The sequence below is a fragment of the Epinephelus moara genome, chromosome 18 (genome assembly GCF_006386435.1).
Source record: "Epinephelus moara isolate mb chromosome 18, YSFRI_EMoa_1.0, whole genome shotgun sequence".
Classification (NCBI taxonomy): domain Eukaryota; kingdom Metazoa; phylum Chordata; class Actinopteri; order Perciformes; family Serranidae; genus Epinephelus; species Epinephelus moara.
In genome coordinates, this window is record NC_065523.1 from 28,191,096 (window position 1) to 28,211,799 (window position 20,704).

General features: G+C 42.4%; 1 long non-coding RNA gene across 1 annotated transcript in view; it reads left to right on the plus strand.

The window, feature by feature from the left end:
- The window catches only part of LOC126405051 (uncharacterized), a 172,823-nt gene that overhangs the window by 129,622 nt on the left and 22,497 nt on the right, over positions 1 to 20,704 (plus strand). Inside the window, exon 2 of the long non-coding RNA XR_007571552.1 lies at positions 1,089 to 1,185. This is a non-coding gene — a long non-coding RNA (uncharacterized LOC126405051). The remainder of the gene's footprint in view (positions 1 to 1,088; positions 1,186 to 20,704) is intronic.

Sequence of the window (20,704 nt, forward strand, 5' to 3'; positions counted from 1 at the left end):
GGAGGGCGTGGCTCATCACATAAAGGTGTATAACATCTCAAGGGTTTCACCCATCACCACACAACTTTGTAGGCATATGACCACACATAATCTGAGGGGACCCCTCCATTATTGTTACTGAAACAAAATGGGGGTGCTAGAGAGCTAATTTATTATCTAGGCCTAACAAAACTTGGTAGATATGTAGAACAGGACGCCTCAAGGTGACAGAGGATGACAAAGCTACCAGTGGGTATGGACTAGTTATTATTAAATTGGATATTTTAACATGAGGATTGACTCTCTTTTGGAGCTAGCCTCTAGTGGTCATTCGAGGAACCCCAATTTTTTGGCACTCCTGTGTTTGCTTCATTCTTCAGCCCTAGAGGTTACCGCTTGTTTTAAATGCTTTTAAATGGTCAGTGTCACTGTTAAGTTTTTGCCAAGGGAAAATCCACCAAAAGCCAAGCAAAGGGTTGTGTTGCCAAAGGTATAGATTGAAAATGGTCCCCACCACTGGCCGTGTTTCCGAGAGACTCATTTCTGTGAAAGAGATGTTCTTGTAAATCTAGCACGCACTCGCTGTCTTCTTCTCAGCTTATGCCATCTGCCTCCTCCATCACAATATGCAACCATCCATTCACCTCAGATACTCTTTCTTTCATCCTAATCCCCCATTCTCTATCTCTAATTAGTTGGCATGACTATCCCAGCAATCTCTGTTGTATCACAGATGAAAATGGAGGCTGTATGTTGATGTTTTTCTGCATTCTAATCTCTCAAAATCAGGGCAGTGTTGATTCAAACAACTGATAATCATGTTACATCATGCAGTGAATGGATGCAGCTTGTCTTTGCGCTTCCATGTAAATCTCTTCCCACAAATAGAAATGTAATCAAATCATTTTTGGAACAAATGTTTTATTAGTTGAATGACCTTTCAACATTTGTTTTTTATTGGTGTTTACCCTCCAGGATGGAGTTTAGTTGCCTTGTTGTATAAAACACTCTTGTTCAGGTTGGCACAGAACATGACTTTTAACTTCATGTCTAAAAGCAAGAGAAAACTCAGAATGAAAAGTGACAGTGCTATCTTTGTTTGTCCTCAGGGAGAGTTTTGTATCAGGAGGCAGAAACAGGAACAGGCCTCACTCCAGCCTTCTTCTTCTTTAGAAAATCAGCACTTTTCATCCTCATCTTCAGCAGGTATGTTTTCAATTCTGCTACAGTTGTTAGATGTATTTGTCTCGTGAATTAACAAATTGTCAAAGTCCTGAAAAAACAACACTGTTGTACATACACTTCATGAGCTGTAACACTGCAACAGCTCTGCAAATACTGAATCTGAAAATCAAACATTTGAAATAAATAAATGCTGGCAGGGAAGTCTGATCTGCCGAGCACACAGGGAGAAGCTGTTTGGAACAAATAGTGTTACAACAGCTGAATTAAAAGAACACATCTCAGTCATATTTTGCACAGTGGCATATTCACATGTTGTGGAGTCTTTGAAATGGGGAACTGTCTCTTCTGAACAGTTGATTGTGTAAGAGAAAATGGGAATTAGCTTATGAAATAAACTGAATTGTCAACCCAGTCACCAGAATAAATGTTGACATTGTTCACTTCTGCAAACCATAGATATGTAACAAATATACGTGACAATTGTAGTGGATATGTTAAAACTTTAAATTTCTTTATGTTTTAACAACACTGTAGTTAGTGTTTGGTTATATTTAGGCACAAAAACCAGCTTGTTAGGGTAAAGAAAATATAATGTTTTGGCTTAAAATACCTGGTTTGGTCGCCACAACCACTGCTGGAAATGCCTTGATTCTTGCCAAGAAACACCCAGATCAGGTGCCACAATCATGGCTGGAAATGCTCTAATGCAGGGGTGTTGAACATATGGCCTAAGGGCTAGGACGGGCCTGCCAAAGGGTCCAATCTGGCCCACTAAATGACTTTGCACACCTAATGTTGAAGCAATTGTAAAGGCTAAGAGATGTCAGGTTTCAGGAGCGAGTCAAATTAGCATCCTACTTAATATGAAATGCTGCTTTAGAGGATTTGCCACCCTGACCAGAATACAGTTCTCCAAAAAAACAATGAATACTTACTGTGGTTGTATTTAAAGATATTGAACATTGTGCAAATTGTTGTCAACCAGCATCTTCAGTACAAAAGAATCAGTGTCAGAATTGGTGGAACCCTACAGCTAAGGTACGGCCAAAAGTTTAGATATGTAAATGGTTTGTGAGGCAGGGGATAACTTAACCTGCTTCTTTAATACCTTCCACTTATGTTTGGTGTGGTGATGCCAGCATTATGGCAAATAAATAGTGGAAATATATGGAAAAATGTAATGACAGCGAGTTGTAGACTGACTGCATGTAGGACATATTGTTGAAAAAGCACTTTTTAAGATATCTTAGGCTGTTCGTCATCTGTTATTAAATAGATGCCTGTTTTTAAAATGTAGGCTACTTGTGCTTAAATTTACACTAAAAGAAAGTGAAAAATCTGGAGGTTGTTATTAGGGCTGTAGTCAACCAAAGAAAATCTTGGTCGACTAAAGTCGCACATAATCTTCAACTAATCGATTAGTCGTGGGAAAAAAAAAAAAAAAATCTGCACATTATTTTCACTTCTGCGGTGGTGTGTCTGTGTCACTCTGCAGTTACACCTCCAAGACACTAGTCAGCAGTGGAGGACTAAGTGCTGTAAAGTTTAGTTCAAATCAAACTTTATTTATGTAGTTGATTCAAAACACACATTAAACATGGTTTAATAGAGACAATGTCAAACACAAGTACGCAAATTGGCTTCACTATAAATCGCAGAACTGACAGACAAACACTTGTCTTTATATGGACACATTTTCCCCACCAATACAACATGCTAACGTTATTAGCACAAGTCTAAGTACATGTCACAAGTACAAGTCTATGGCGTTTTACACTGTATAAACTAGCCTAGCGTCTAGCGATCTTTTCCTCTTCTCATATAAAACCAGGGACAACAGCAACATTTAACAAAGGTAACGGTACATAATTTTGCTCCATTACAACTCACAACATTCACCGACAAAACAACTGTCTTACACTAAACACGTTTTCCAAGCAAATACAACATGCTAATGTTATTAGCGCCAGCCTATGACATTTTACATTGTATACATTAGCCTAGCGATGAGCGGAGGTTTCCTGTGTTCATAGGAAGCCAGGATAAATCCCTAAGTATAAATCCCTGAAGGATAGATCACACACAAGGCTTAAAATGCTATTTTAGTGTCCTCAATTTATTGTTTCTTATCTGAGAAATACATGTAAATACAAGCTTCGTTTCCACTGAGGGAAATGGTTTCAGCTTACAAAAACAGACAGGAGGTCTGCGTCACTGTGACGCTGAGCGTGAGGGTGGGCGAGTTCAACTTTCTGTCAACAACGGGGGTGTTTTGAAAATGCCCCCATTTTCACAGGTAACTTAGCCTGTCCCCCCGCCGCAGGAAATAATGGATTAATCCTGGAAAGCTGTTAATGTAGCACTTTTCTCCTTATAAAAGTAACATGCCGATTATTCGACCAATGAGAATTTGGTCTGACGAGAGCATAGTGACCAAATAATCGACTGGTCGACCAGGAGACTACAGCCCTAGTTGTTATTATTTCTAGGTTATTCTACAGTGCTTTTACTGGTCCGGCCCACTTGAGATCAAATACGACTGAAGATGGCCCATGAACTAAAATCAGTGTGACACCCCTGCCCCAATGCATCGCTAAAAAAGGTTCTGTTTTGTAGGACAAGATCATGTTTTGGCTTGGAATACCTGGTTTGGACACCACAACCACCGCTGAAAATGGCCTCATGTCTCACTAAAAATACCCGGTGTTGGTGCCACCATCACGGTTGAATATGCAGCCAATGTCTTATTACAAAATGCCTGGTTTTGGTGGAAATACCGTGATGTCACAAGTGGAAATGCCACTTTGCTAAAACACATGAAGTTTTGTTGTTTGCTCAGCAGCTGTCTCGCTTTGGTTTCAGCTCATATACATGTAATGTGAACAACATCAGTGTAGAAATGATGATATGCTGCATATTAAATGTACAAATGTTACATATCCCTGGTTTGCAGAAACATCAACATTTTCTCCTGGAGACTGGCCTGGAATTTTAGAGCTTTTTCAAGGACTTGGCCATAACACTTTTTATTGGATAACTGCCAAACCTACTCTCATCTTTTATCATGATTGCAATGCATTAACAATTTTCATATATATATATATAAATAAACCCTCATTTTACCATCAGTTAAATAACAGCAGTCAGCTACACAAGTCCATGTAAGTAGAAGTTGTTCCCTGCTGGTACATGTTCTGTCTCCCTCCTTAATGGGCCTGCTTCCAAAGGGCACTGCATCACTTGGCATGGCACTGGCACTGGCATGGTCTTCCCCCTAAGCTAACAAACACACAGGCGTGCACACACACACGTAGAAAGAGGCTGCCAAAGTCCTGAAGCGAGGGTTGACAGTGCGAAAGAGGGAGGAGCTGCATCGCCAGGTTGTGCGCAATTGGCAGCCTCCAGAACCGAGTTATCCGCCGGCCTTCCTCACCTCCCTGCACGAGAGCAGGGTAAATAAACTCCCAGGAAGACGGCCTTTTTACAAAGTGTGCTCTTTAAATCATTATGTAAAGCTGACCAAAGCAATCACTGCAACCTGGAAGAGATTTTGGGCAAGAGAGATTTAATGGTGCAAACAGGAGTTGGTTTCGACAGATATTGCATATGTGTGTCTGTGTTTGTGTTACTGAGCTGTCAGCATGGCTGTGTGATGTCCTTCCAGAGATTGTAGTCATTCCCCAACAAAAGGAGGGCAGTGGACGGTGGTATGAGTCCTGACAAAATGCCTTCGTGTTTAATGTAAATCCAATGTATTGCACTGAACAATGTAATGCAGAGCAAAGCATTTGATCTTTGGGCGACAGGGAGATAAAGCCAGCAGTCAGAATTAGCTATGACATCCCTCTCATGTTTTATTCATCGTGGCGCACGCTGTCGCTTTATTAGATGAGACAAGGGAGAGTGTTGTAAAAGTAACTCTTAAATCAGTTGAGCCCTCGCAATGAGAAACAGCTGCCCTTTTCCTTTTAATGGCAGCTCTTTAAGATTAGGAAAGAATAGAATTTAAGAGTGTAATGAGGAAAAGAGGACAAGCGTGGGAAAACATCAGGTGATTTCTCAGCCATCCGCCGCAAAGCAAGGTCAAAGATCCGGAAAAATACACATGATTTTCCAGGGCGGCTCGGGGAAGGGTCACCGCTGTCTTATCACAGGTCGGAGCAGACTGCACCGCTGTGCCGTGACCGCAGGAGTACACTTTGGCTTCTCCTCCCTCCCTCCCTCTATCCATCTCCCTTTCCCCTCTTTCCCTCTCTCATTTGACCACCTGGCATCAGGCAGCATGCTCCCTTTCCATCTGCTCTTATTCTCAAGCTGAGGAAACACTGAGGGGACAGATGGATGGATGAAGGGTTTGGAAAAATAGGAGAAGGAAAAGTAAACACTCAGGTCAGCAATGAAAGCAGCTGAGTATCTTTTATCAGCTTTAGATTAACAGAAAGCCTGAGCGCTACACGATAGCACACGTGATAAAAAAATCAGCAATTATTAACTCCTGTTTTGCGCTGAGGGAGGGGAAAAATAATCATCTGAGGTCCAGTTTAAAAGCAAAGTCTGCCGTTTGTATTGCAACAGCATTGCTGGTTATGTCCAAACGAGACTGACCTAAATGCATTTAATCAGTGTTATTAGGGAAGGCGAATCTCCTGCATACATGAGAAATGTCAAAAGCACATGTTGAAGTGTGCAGTCACAGTCCGCCAACATATTGATCGCCTGTGGCTTCTCATATTGATTCAGATTAAAGCACCTTTCCTATCTGAATGCCATCTGTCATTTTTTTACGATTCAATCTTAGAAAGTGGCTTTTTCATTTCAATATGTCGAGGTCCTGACCGGCGTGTTTGGGCCGCCCGGCTTAATGAAGTGGCCCTGATAGAGCATGTTGATGGCACTGCATTGATGTAATTGAAAATCATATATATAAGCTGAACGTAAGACATGAGATCAATGTGTGTTTTTGTGTGTTTGCATTATGTTGTCAGGCATATGGTGCGTAATGGATGTTTGCTTGGTTGATGGGTAATGGGTGGTGTAGTACACGAGGCTGAACTAATGACACTTTGAAGGGCACAACATGTACCGACAATTGTTTACCATCATCATTCAGTGGATGTCAACACAGTCTGTGTGTGTGTGTGTGTGTGTGTGTGTGTGTGTGAGAGCGGATCACCACCAGGCGGAATAAAAATTGCCCGTCTCTGATGTCAGAGACACAACCTGGCAGTTTAATGTCTCAATTAATATGTGCAGTTCAAGTGATCTGAGCAGGAACACTGTGCTACGCTGGTTTCTTGCCCCTCACTTTCATATTCCCCAGCAGCCATTGACATGTAAATGAGTTTAGGTGTAAATGCATACACAGGCCGCACATCAAGGGATTTAGAATTCACATCTCTGAATGGCCTGTCACAGGTTTCAATTTGCCACGTTTGTAGGGTGATCAAAAGATAACAAGATCCGTGGAGAAAAAGAGCCTTTCAAACTTTGTTTTTGTGTAATGAATTCATTTAGTGCAGCCTGTTGGGCTTCACCTATGTGAGCCTCAGCGGTAGCATAGCGCTCTAATTGAGTGCAGAGGATAGCAAGGTGAGGCCGTTTAAAGTAAAACATGAGCTTACTGCTGAGGACACACACGCACCGGCTATAATTCAGTTGAGGCTCATACTTTTCCATCAAAGTACAAATCTGTATGCTACAGTCTCGTCTGGTCCCAAGGCTTCCTGCTGCAAATTGGTGTAGAACCCACAACCAGTACAGGGCTCACTGCAGCATCTTCGGTCCCTCGCTGTGAGATGTTCCAGGAATTTATAAAGGCAGAAGGGACTCCTCTCGCCTCCTGCCTCTTTAGTCGTAACATTTTCTGGGGAAGTTTTCAATTTCTAATTTTGCAGTGCCAGACGTGACTGTGCAATGTTGTAACCAGGGGTGAAGTGCTATTTGTTTAACGGAGCTATATGTAAGAAATCTGAAGCAAATAGTCGTAAAATCCTCCTAATATGTCACAGAGACTAAGGAATAATGTTCATATAACATACTGATCTCACCGACAACAATAGTACAGCCAGAATATTCGCATTTAAAAAAAATGTTTACGGTCTGCAAATCATGTTTATGTTTTGAATTTGTGTTTTGGCCTGTTGCGCCACCCAGTCACCCAGTCACGCAATCAGTTGAGTCTCAGCATCAGTTACAGCTACGACCGAGCTACAATTGCTGACGGTGCAACTAAACCCAAACAACCTCGTTATGATTCCCAAAAACGCCAAGACAAAACGCGAGGTAAAGCGAGGGTCTATATAGGAGATGCTTTTGAACGGTGGAGACGGTTGAAAGCGGAGAAGAATTTGAAATCGGATGTCGAAGTGGCTACTCTTCTCCTCCACAAGTAAGCTTAAGCCAAAGTTGGCTAACTAGCATCATAGCTAGACAGGGATGGACACTGCGAATACTTTCAACTGTTACTCATTTTCCATCATACATTGTAGCCCATTTGCAGGTGGGTCATCGACCTGACTGATTTTTTTGAGAGACAAACGTTAGCAGCACGGCAAGCAGCATTAGCAGTGTCCCGGTACATAGCATTAGCAGCCGGCTCCTCCTCAGCTGTATCCCGGCAGCAGCGTTAGCAGCAGAGAAGCCGGACTTGCTCGAACAGGGGGCGGACACGACTCGCGGCAGTATTTTGAATTTGAGGGCAGTAACCGTTTTGGCCACAGTCTTACATACAGCGCCTTTAAGTACTGGAGTGCACTTGAGTTGTGACTCGTTCCTGCGGTTGCAAGTTTGCATATATCAGTCAACTATAACCGACCACATGATAAATGTTAGACGGATTGCAATTGTTACATTTGATTACTGTTTTAAAAGCTCTCTCACACATGTTTTAAACCAGGCTATAAAGCTGAATAATATCTGGAAAAAGGTGAAGGCACAAGAGAGCACCTCTGCACAGCGAAAAAGATGCATAGTGGGGCTTGTAGTAGCTCAGTGGGTAGAGTTGGCTGCCCATGTACAGGGGTAGTGTTCATGCCGCAGCAGCCATGGGTCCAGTTCCAGCAAGGAGCGGCTGTGGCTCAGATGCAGAGCGGGTCGTCCACCAATCGAGGGATTCAATCCCCGGCTCTTCCAGTCTGTATGTCGAAGTATCCTTGGGCAAGATACTGAACGCCAATTGGCTCTCGATGGCGGTTCCATCAGTGCGTGAGTGCCTGTGAATGGCTACTGAGTACCAGGTGGCACCTTGTATGGTAGCCTTGGTCACCAGTGTGCGTGGTAAATAAGTGGTTAAAGTCTAGAAAGGCGCTATACAAGTGCAGTCTTTTTGCCATTTGCGGTCCAGAGGGGTCTACAGTCTGTGTTTGAAGGATATATCCAGGATGTCAAACTGACTCAGCAGCAACAACAGGTTCAAAAGACAAAGATAGTTAGAAGCTAAAGCCGAACTATAGGCTACAGATCACAGTGTAAAAGTGAACCACCACATCACTGCTGATCGCCACACAAGACAATGAATATAAAGGGAAACTTTGCTGATATTGAACCAGCTGTGTGGCATCACAGTGTGTGCAGATGAACAGTGTTTGGCAGCACCACACCTATACAGGAGCATAGCATATGGGGAGACTACGGTCATGATCATAGACAGTGAATAAATCCAGAGCTAACAAAGCTGCATGCAGAGGTTTTGTAATTTATGAGCCATTACAGAACATTTAAACCCATAATATACATAGCCTATGTAGTATTCTGTGTGGCTGGCTCTGCACAACTCATCCACACATAACTCGACTGTCCCAATCAGAACAGAAACATCTCTGGATTATGTTTTAAAAAACAGAAAAGCCAAATCAACTGCTCTAATGCATGTGAGTGTGTTATCTCTGTTTTGTTTTATTGGTTTGCCTGCTTTAGCAATGTGACATCTTTGCTGATATGCGGTCATCGCTGTGGTGCTCTGGGGAACGTTTCCCAGAGATCACTTGGCAACAGTTACCACAGTGTTGTTTTGATTCACTGAACTGACAGCAGCTCCCCAAACCCCAAACAAACAGCATGCATTGTTTTACTGAGGCTGATAACACCACAATAAATAATGGAAGACCAAAAACACTGCAAAGTAAAGTAATAACCTGCACAGCCGAAATATATCAAAACATGTCTGCTGAGCAACAGAATTATAGCCTTTCTGTTAGAGTAAAAGCCAAATCTTCAATTCAGTTAATGGTAGCATTATGTTGGCATATGGCAGTAGCCTAATTCTCAATTAGTGTGGAAACTAAGTCAACTAAACTCAATTTAAAAAGATAAATGGTGATTTGATTTTTAAAATATGTCCACATATTTGTATTTAGGATGAAAATAAACAGCTAAATAGAATTAAATTGGTCTGATGCTGATCTGTAGCAGTTAACAATAACCAGCAGCTGCCTCTCAGCCAAAGTCAGTATTACCAACCGTCCTATAAGGTACAAAATCATCCCGTAATTGGAAACTGAAAGACGTGTTCCATATGTAAATGATACAGGACACTGTATTTTTAAAGATCAAATCTACAGGAGAGAAATATTACAGGTTAGACTGTTAATACAGGACGTTTTGTATGAGATCCGTCTGTCATGTTATGTTCCACATCTCAAACAGAGAATGAGTGTCTCATTGGTCATGACTCAGCGACCCACCCCCCTCCCCTCTGTTCCTTATTTCCATTTCAGGAAGTTGCCAACCCTAGTTGTCACCACCATGTTGCAATAGAGTGTATGAAAATTAGTTAGCAAGCAGAGCAATTTAATAGCTATCTTAAAGTAAGAGATGCCTGGTTGAAATAGTTTAAATAATGGATACACAGGTTGTAAATGAAAAGTTAAAATGGCTTAAAGCTGTTAAATTTGCTAAAACTGTCTTTATATGCACACAGAATTAATTGAAAGGAATAATCTGTGCAAAAACTCATATTCCTCTGCTCACTCTATTGTCATTTTGCGCTTTTAATAGCCTTACCGCATGTGCATGAACACAACTCAGAGCTGAGGAGTCTCAAATGCAGCTGTCAGTCATGTCAGTCACTGCTCATGGACTGTGTCAAACTGTCAAACTTGGCAGTGCTACTCGAATATGAATCATGATTCTTTCACTTCATTGCCTGTATCTTACCTCAGATGTTTTCAGAAACATATTTTAGTGTACTGTTTAGCTGTAAAAAAAAACAAAAGAAAAAAAAAACTAAGTTGGTGCTGTTTCCAACATGGCAGCCATGTCACACATTTACAGCTGAGCAGTACACATGTTTCTGAAAACATCTGGGACAAGAGAAAGGCAATGCACTCACAGAATTGTGATTCATATTTCATCAGTGCCACCAAGTTTGACAGTTTGACCGCAGTCCACGAGCCATGACTAACAGCTGTGTAAGAGACTCCTCAGCTCTGATTGGATGTTGCCAGTGCACCGCAGTAGATTCTAGCGGATGCCAGTAGGAGCAGGAAGAGGAGGAGGGACATGTTTTTTTTTTTTAACAGACTATCTGTGTCATGTGTTTCTTTCAGAGTATGGTGACTGTTTCAGCAAATATGACTATTTACTTATTTTCATTAAAGTTACCAACTGTAGCTTTAAAGTAACGGATAAACAGATTAAATAGTTAGCTAAAGGATTAAGCAACAAATTCTTACTCCCAACTAGTCAAATATAGACACCAGAAATGGGGGACTCGAGTCACATGACCGATTGGGCATCACTTCTGTTTACGTTCAAACACGACGGAGCTAGCTCGCCCTTCCCCCCTTCCCCCCTCGTCCTTCGTGACTCTGGCATGAACGAACGATAGCTCCTAGTTACCCTGGATTTACACACCTGTTCAAGGGATAGTGCACCCAACATGAAAATTCAGCCATTATCTAGTCACCCATATGGCGATGGAGGCTCAGGTGAAGTTTTAGAGTCCTCACAACACTTGCGGAGATCGAAGGGGAGAGGAGGTAGCAACAAAACTCCACCTCATGGAGGCTTATGGTGCCCAAGATTCAAATGCCCAAAAACACGTAATTGAAACCACAAAATATCTCCATACTGCTCGTCCATAATGATCCAAGTGTCCTGAAGCCCCGACATAAAAAGTTGTTTGGAAAAACGTCATTTGAACTCTGTTTCATTGTAGCCTGTAGCTCTAACTGCCTCTCTGGGCACCGCATTCACGTGAGACCGTGAGACATGGGCACCGCGTTCAAGTGTGTGTGCTTGCTTTCGCTGGTCTCGCACTGCCTGGTTGGTGCACGGTGCAACCTGGACCCAAATGTTTTTGTTGCCATTTGCGGAGCCTGGGCTGCCTACAGAGACCAGACTTTTTCACAGCATATTCAGAGGACATGTAGCTAGCGGATCGTGAGGAGATGTTTGCTGTATGTGACATATGACTTGTGACTTGCTTGACCTGAGCAATGACTCGACTTGCTTGACTTATAGCAGGGACTTGACTTGATTTGCTTGATTTTCACCACAACTAACTTGGGACTTGCTTGAGACTTGAAGGTAAAGACTTGAGACTTGCTTGTGACTTGCACATGTGTGACTTTCCCCCATGTCTGATCGACACAGTGGCCCTATGTGTCAAACAGTGACGCTCTAGCTACCCCTCTAACATCAGTTGTGCGCGCTCATTAAATGTACATTTAACATACAGTCTCTTTTTAAAATAAACTTAGAATGGTAAAAGTCTTTGTTTTTAGGTTTACCTCTTTAGGTGTTGGCAACAAAGGTACGTGGTTAGGTTTAGACTCAGAGGTATAGCAGGTCATCCACTTATTGGAAGATCGTCAGTTTGATCCAGTCCACATCAGGGCCGTACGCAGGATTTTTGAAATACCGAGGTCATTTAGTCGTGGTGCACGTGGGGGGGGGTCAGAAATTTTTGTCAATTATATATCAAAAGCCTTCAATCTGGTGTACTTTGACAGCCAAATTAAGAGGCTACATCTATAAAGAACTACACACATCATATTAGATTAATCCCATCTTATCATGTTTCTCTTCCCACTTCATACTATAGCGTAATTGCCTTTCACCAAACTTTGTTTGTGGGTATTTATAATTATGTTTGAACCACTTATTCTTTAGCAGGAAGTACTTCTCTTCATCTGTCAGTTGTCAGTTATATTAATTTTTATATCAATGAAAAAAACAAATCCGTGTTACTAAATTCTTACATTTTTACATGTATCTCACCATAGCAAGTTGGAAGTTGACATATTCTGTCATATATGAAGAGGGGGACTTTCTGGAATCTGGCAATATAAGAACCATGATGCTGGGACATTCTGTCACTTCACAACTGTCCAAAACATGTTGTTTGTGCCAGGCGGACATGATTGCCAGTATTTTTTCAATATTGCAAGAAATTCCATTGACTCATTCACAAGTGAAAAATGTGTTTTATCTGAAAGAAACATGCAATATTTACATCTAAGATCATAGAAAAATAGTCAACCAAGTGCAGTGATGTCCTCCAAGATAATATTTCCCACTTTGCAGAAAAAAAAAAATTCTGGACGTTTCCTTGTCGACATGATCTTGACTTACTTCTCTGTGCTCCGTGCTGCTCTTTGGCCTGACCTGAACATTTTTTGTTGTTGTTTTTCAGTTTCAGTTATATATTGGGGGGACATTTTGGGCATTGGGGGGGGGGGGGGGGGGCGTGTCCCCCTCAATGTATATGGTGACTACGGCCCTGTCACGCATGCATAATTAGGCTACAGTTGTCTGGGGGCGCAAAGGTGAAGTGCGCTGGTCTTGTCATACAAAGTTTGACGGAGTGTCAACTGGACAATATGGAGATATTTGCATCTTGAAAGCCGGACTACAAATGTGGATAGACAGGGAGAGAGATACGATACGGTAAGATACGATATTCCTCACTATATGAAGTGACTGATAACAAGATCTGTATGATGGATTGTAAAGAAATTCGTCAGGTTTTTATTTTGTAGACAATTGATCTGTATTTATAGCATGATGGGATGACAGCACAATGATGTGTGTGGTATCCTCGGAAAGCTCTGCTCCTGCGCTTTCATATGATATGTGTGGCATTTCTGTGCGACCCTGCATTCGTGAGTAATCCATCAAAGAATAATGTGTGCAAAGCTGTATGAAAGCTGCGTCGATCAAACAAGAGTACCAGAATTTTCTTTTTTAAATAATTGTTATTATAGAGAAGAGAGAGTCACTCAATCACCTTCCATCGGTCCTCCCACGTACTTTCACCGCACAAATGAAATGGTTTATTTTTATTTTCATTTTATTCATTCATTTAGGTCGGGAAAAAATACCGAGGTCATGACCTCGGTGTCCTCAATGGTAGTTACGGCCTTGATCCACATGTCAAAGTATCCTTGGGCAAGGTACTGAACCCCAATTGCTCCTGATGGTTGTTCCATCGGTGTGTAATTGAATGGTTACTGAGTAGCAGGTAGCACCATAAATGGCAGCCTCAGCCACCATTGTGTGAGTGGGTGAATTTAATGTAGTGTAAAAGCTCTTTGACTGGTCGGAAGACTATGAAGATGCTATACGAGTGCAGTCCATTTTCCATCATGGTCTGGCTTAAAAGTAAGTTTGTTACAAACGAAACATCACATGACATACGTCACATATGTGACTAGTATAGTGTAATACAATGGTCTCCTGGGTGAAAGTTTGTTTGATGCATCCACCTCCCCTCCCACCTGCCCAGTGCAGACTTTTTTGCTGTTTAAATGACAGCACTTGCTTGGACTGACAAAAAATGAAAAGGTCTCTTCGTGCGTTGGTATCTGATGGCAAGGGCCACTGACCAAGCATCGATATTAGACGAGTTGGCAGTGAGATGGCGTTGGATAAACATTTTAAATAGTGAGCTAAAAGTAATGGATGCACAATTGAAGGAGTAGCCTACATCACCTGACAGGGCTGATGATAGCTCAGAGAAAAAAACATTTGAGAACTGCTGCTATACAGCCTGACTTATTTCAGACTAGAAACAGAAAGGAGAAGTAGAGTAATAATTTAATTCAACTTCAGTAAATTATTTCATCAGAAGATGCTCCCTGAGCTGAAGTCAGACCATCAGAAGTGCAGCAGAGGGGATCGGAAGAAGCATCCAAAAACCAGGGAGCTGTTGTTAGATCAATTAGAGCTTTCATCATCAATCAAATCAAACACACGCAGGAGGCTGTAATTTCACAGTCAATAAAAGCCACACGCAGCCCGTCTGTTTGGATGCTGGACAAGCACTGGACTGTTTCCTCCCCTTTCCTAAATAACCCTCGACATGACCGATCCAGGTGGCGACTCTGGTGATTTATATGAATTCACTGTGACCTTCCTGTAGCATTTAATTGGTTGTCACAGTAACATAATACATCATCTGCTTAAATGTAGAGATCCAGATAATGAAGATATGCAGCGGACATATTTGTGGAAACCAGTGAACAAATCCTAGGAGACAGGAATGCCTAAAGAATGCTGTAAAACAGATGTTCAACTTTTTATGTTACTGTGAAAGCTTTCAGAAACACAGTCTGAGCCAAATCGTAGATAGTGAAAGAAAGTGCTCAAGGTTAGAAAATTCAATTTTTGTTCAACTGGTAACAGACATTTTAAAGTGAAATTGCAGCATGGAGCATTTCTCATTTATGAAGTTACAGATGTCTGGATCAAATTCTAATTCTATGCAGTTTAAAACCATTCAGGTCTAAAGTCACTATATATTTAGTCCCTATTTTTGCCACCCATAAACTCTTGATAGGAACCTGCAGCGAAGGCAGAGTGATGGGCCGGCTATAGGTGAGCCAGTACACATATATTACGCTCCCTGTGCTCTCTACACTCCAAGTCTGATTCATATTAGTGCCATAAAGCACAGGGCGAGGGCACTTTTAGACAGGGGTGGCATAAATCCCACAGAACAGAGCTGATGAAAATAAAAAAAAAAAAGCACTCACTCAAACACAATCCACTTCTAAACACTGCTCATAACAGGCTCTTTTTTGTTCTTCATCCCTGAGCTATAATGGACCAAAGTTTCAGGCACTTTTCAGTCTATGTTGTCTTTTTTTAACAGTACATACAGATAGGTTTGATGTCCGATAACTGTTCCACAGTGACACAAAGCCAGTCTGATGACCTTCACGGTATTAAGGGCGTGTCCATCCAATCTTTTCGTCTCCCCCAAGACTGTCATAAAGCACACACTGCGCTGACACCTCAGGGTGGGAGATGTAGGGGCGAGAGTTATGATGTGCTGTAAAAATGAAAAAGATCTAAACGTGAGTGACTGTACGCTGAGCAGTATGTTTATGTTCTATTACACACCAACTTCACCCTCTAACAGTGCTCTGTCTGTAGCCGCTGATGTCATCACATCTGCATGGGCTGAAAATTACATGAAACAGAAACACTCAATACACATTTACAGAAGCTTTTCTTCAGTTCTGGCAAAGACGCTCACTTATGATTGGCTGGCAAACGTCATGTTGTAGTATATCGCAATGACACGCTCACTTGTGTCTAAATATTGAAAATAACAGCCTCTGCCTATGCGTCAGTCAGACGGCATAAAACGATCTGTGTTTAGATTGGAAGGGGGCAGCGTCAGCAGAGTGGTGTAATCTGATATCAAATATGCTCTTTGAATGTAACATACAGCTACAGCATTACAATGTATGTTATTTTGTTAATATGGTATTTTTGGCTGGACCCCAGCATGTGAGGCCAGCCCTATAAACATGAAAGTCAGTGAGTGAGTGAGTTACACCGTTGTTAATGAGTAAGTCACCACTGACCATTGTTCTTTTGAAATCAATGGAGACTGACAGAGCAAATTAGCACCCGCATGTTCTGGGTCTGCCCCGCGGCCTCCAATCAGTTGGACGTGCCCGGAACACCTCTAACGGGAGGCGCCCAGGAGGCATCCTGATCAGATGCCCGAACCACCTCAACTGACCCCTTTCGACGCAAAGGAGCAGCGGCTCTAATGCGAGCTCCTATCCCTATCTCTAAGGCTGAGCCCAGCCACCCCACGGAGGAAACTCATTTCAGCTGCTTGTATCCGCAATCTCATTCTTTCGGCCTCAGATTTGGAGGTGCTGACTGCTTGAGGTCACGGTGTGATGAAGCCAACAGAACCACATCATCTGCCAAAAGCAGAGATGCAATTCTGATGTCACCAGACCAGACCCCTTTCTAACCCTGGCTGTGCCTTGAGGTCTTGTCCATGAATATCAGATACAGAATCAGAGATAAGGGACAACCCTGGCAGAGGCCGACACCCACCAAGAACGTGTTTGACTTTGTGCCAAGTATGTGGACACAGCTCTCAGTGTGGTTATACAAGGACCAGATGGCTCGTAGCAGCGACCCCAGTACCCTGTGTTCCTGCAGTGCCCCCCACAAGACTCCCCTTGGGACGCGGTTGTAAGCCCTCTCCAAGTCCACAAAACACATGTAGACTGGATGGGCAAACTCCCATGACCCCTCCAGCAGCCCTGCAAGGGTAAAGAGCTGGACCACTGTTACATGACCAGGATGGAATCCACATTGCTCCTCCTGAATCCAAGGTTCGACAGTTGGTCGGAGCCTCCTTTCCAGCACCCTGGAATAAACTAGGGAGGCTGAGCAGTGTGATACCCCTATAATTGGAGCACACCCTCCGGTCTGCCGCTCTACAGGCACTGTACCTGACCTCCACGCAACACTGACTTGACCATGACTTGTATCAAGATGTATTTACATTAATTTTGGGGCTCAACCACAACAGCGGGGCAAAGTCTGTGACTTCCTGTTTCACATTAACAGCACTTAAGCGTTTCGTACATGGTCCAGCCATGTACTAGTTTTTTACTTTGTCTTGTTTTCAGTATTGGAACAGCATCAGCATCCTGAATCCTCAAATTTGGCCTGTTTGAAAATCCATATCTAGTAGCAGTAGCTACTGTTCGCTATAAACAAATCCTAACTTTCATGTTTCTGAATATCAATAATGCATGAATGTTTCTGGGCACAGTGTTTTCCCAAAGACATACTTTTAAAAATACCTTCATGCCTTTCACCTTCAGTGTTCCTTTACACCACTGTATTTCCTCCTGGCTATTTAGGGCATGAAGTTACTCATGAGCAGAAAGGTGTCAGCTTATCTTGGATCAGTGCTGCGTTTCTTAAGCACCAATAAACAGGCAACATTACAGCTAATACAGACTGAATTAAGAGTGCGACCTGGTCATGGCATTTACTGAAGCAGTGACCAGCCTCCCCCTCATGTTTTCCTTGTCAACACAGCACATAACTGCAGACTGTCTGCAGGAAAGAAAATAAGTAAACTGGGCTGCAGAAGCAAATGTTCTTTATGGTGATTAACCGACTCACTCAAAATGTCAAATGTGTACAGTATTTTTCAGATGAATGCTTATGACTCTCCAGCATTACATTCGCAGCATTTCATTACAAATTTGTTCATTGCTGCTAAAATTATCTCAACATTCCCATTTATTTTTCTCCGCTCCGCCTGTGAAGAGTAAAAGATGTCCTTACAGTCAGCGTAACTGTGATAAAGAGCAAAAGAGAGTGTTACTCAGCCCAAATGTGTCCCATTCTCCTTTTTGCATCCCTCAAGTTCACTTCTGTGGCTTGAATATTTACTTTATTTTTTTGAGAGCCAAGGCAGCCTGCAGCTTTCCCTTAAAAGGTTTATAATGTCCCTAAAGAAAATGAGAAGAGTATGAGGGGAGGCGCAGAGAAAAAAGTAAGTAAGGGAAGGGACAGGAAAGAGATTTTGACACAAACTTTAAAAAATAATGGAAGATATTTAGAAGAGAACGAGATCTGTTGAGGGAAAAGAATTGGAAATGGAAAGGTAGGATGGTGAGACGGAAAGATTAGGGGAAAGGAGAGAGAAAGATAGAAGCCAAGAGAAAATAGAGAGATGCAGCTGTCGGCCACTCTCTCTGCTGTTGATTATTTCTCAAGCACTCTGGCACTCTGCTAATCTGAGGATGGATGGAGCTTAGTTAGTCGTTAATAGCTCTGCTGACGCCTCCCTGTGTGTAGTGACCCGGCACATTCACAGGTCAAACTATCGGCCAACAACCGACATCGCTATCTTTACAAATTAACCACGGAGCTTTTATTATATGAGCAGTTATATTTTAGTGTTCTGCAAACATGCCTGACCTGCAGTCTGCAGCAGCAGGGGGCAACGACTTTTTATTTTCTTTATTTCTGGGAGGATGCGTTGGCTGAATATGAATTATAGAGAGTGAATGAGCAGAGAAAGCTAGCAGGAGATCCACCTGTCTCCAAAGTAAACTTCTTTTTCTTTGCTCTCTTGTCTCCCTCTCATGCTTTTCCACTCGCTGTCATTTCAATTCAGGTCATCTCTCATATCCATGCACAGCCTCACCAGAAGAAGCAGACAGATTTTCGCCTAAAGGTGACTCTCGTTAAAACTTTTACACCGCTTCATGTTCCACAAAATTTGCTGGACATTAATTGATAAAGCTTCAGGCGTCTAATGTCGTGGGGTTGGGCTGTTATGCTGCAAAAAAAAAAAGAAACATGTGAACCTCTAATTTCAAAGAATGTCCGTAGGGTTCATCAGAGTGGTGCTCGTTGCGGTTGACCTACACACCCGCACCCTTCATGAATTTTAACGTCCCCTTTACGTATCAGAAATATTGACAGGGAGAGTCAATACTGAATGAAAAATTTATGGACAGTGACCGGGTAGAAGGGTTGGGATGCGGTGCCCTCGTATCAGGTGCAGAATGACAGGATTCAATTAGAACCAGCATGTTTCTCAGGTTGAGAGGTGATCATTGAAGGTCAGATGCTGTTAGGATTTCTTCGATCCTGAAGGAACGGAGCACCGCTGCGTAACGATTTTCTTACTGCGGGTATTGATATTCAGTACTAGTTCATCAAGAGAGAGACTAAGCTGTTTGCAGGCCTTCAAGGATCATATTTTTTTGTGGATTTTAGCTGAACCGTAGCAGTGGTGTGGTCTAGTTTTTCATTGTGGGTATGCTGTGATTACCACGCCATGCTGTTATTTTATGTTCACATTGTTATGTATCTGGACATGCTGCATGTCTTTTATTGTTTAAAGGGAAATCTGCTCTATAGGATTATGCGTTATTGTTTTGAATAATGATTGATGAGACTACTTGGAGATCTGTAGCATTTATTCATGGACAAAATGAAACCTGCACCGTACATTTACTAAGGGTGCTTTCACACCTGCCAGTTTAACTCAAGTTTGTTTGCCCCCTATGTGCTTTTCGTTTGGGCAGGTGTGAACACAGCAATAGTTTGCAAAAACAACTGGATCGAGACCTTCTTGAGGAGGTGGTCTCGGTCCGGTTACAAACGAACTCTGGTGCAGTTTGTGGTGAGAACGTGTTCCAACCTCGATCCGAACCAACTGCAGTCACATGACACATTGTTTGGGTTAAACATGAGCATGTGCTAAAATCAACCGGCGTAGTTGTCCCTCCATTGTGACATTAGAAAGTGTCACATTTATCTTGCAAGTGTACTCTTCTTCAACGTTTGGTTTACTTCCTGGATTTTTCCCACATGGAAATTCTGACCAATCAAGAGCAGCTTTCTGGTGCAAGACATTTTATCTGGTCCTCTTGTAAATGCTGCCGTGAGAACACGAACCAACTCTAGGCAATTATGCAACTTTGTAACAAAATTAGTCCCTGATTCAGACTAAAGCAAGACAACTCTAGGTCTGAGAGCACCCTTATACTTGATCATTTTTTACCATAAATTTCTTCTCTGCTCTGATCGCCAACAGCTGTCTTTTCTGACCGCGTCCACCCATTACTCTCACACTCCTGCTCAACCACAACATGCTACAAACTTAGCTCAGCAGGGTGGAGGCGAGGAAAGACGAGATTTTCTCCACGTGTTCTGCAGCATTTGTTCAGTTCATTTCCTGACCCCACATTTGTGAAAACAAATAGCTTGAGTGGCAAACACATTCTCACTCCAAATTCACCAAATACTGACACTTGGTCTTTGGCCATACATGTCAAGCTATGACGCTAGTTACATGCATAATGTCGTTCCAAAATAAACTTCCATTTTCAAAGGAAATGTACAGGTTCAGCTAATTAAATTGATAAAATCTCTTCAAACTTTGTAGGTTTACTTCCTTAGGTTTAGGCAACAAAAGCACGTAGTTAGGTTTTGAGTTAGGTTTGGCTTGTTACTAATGTCATGCTACGTCAGTTAACATATGTCACTAGTGTAGCATGCTACACATATTAGCATACTACGCTGTTATCAGAATGACTCTTGATTATCAGTTTCACATGGGAGATGAAGAATACTTTCCAGGGTGAAAGTCCAGAGTTCGTTTGACCCATCCACCATCCCTCCCACTGGCCCTATGCAGACTTTCTTGCTCCGTATATGGTCAGTGTCAGCAAATGCTGCTGCCCAGTGCGTCTCATACCACAGCTAAAGGGTGCCTTGGTGCCTCGGTATCTGGCGCCAAGGGCCG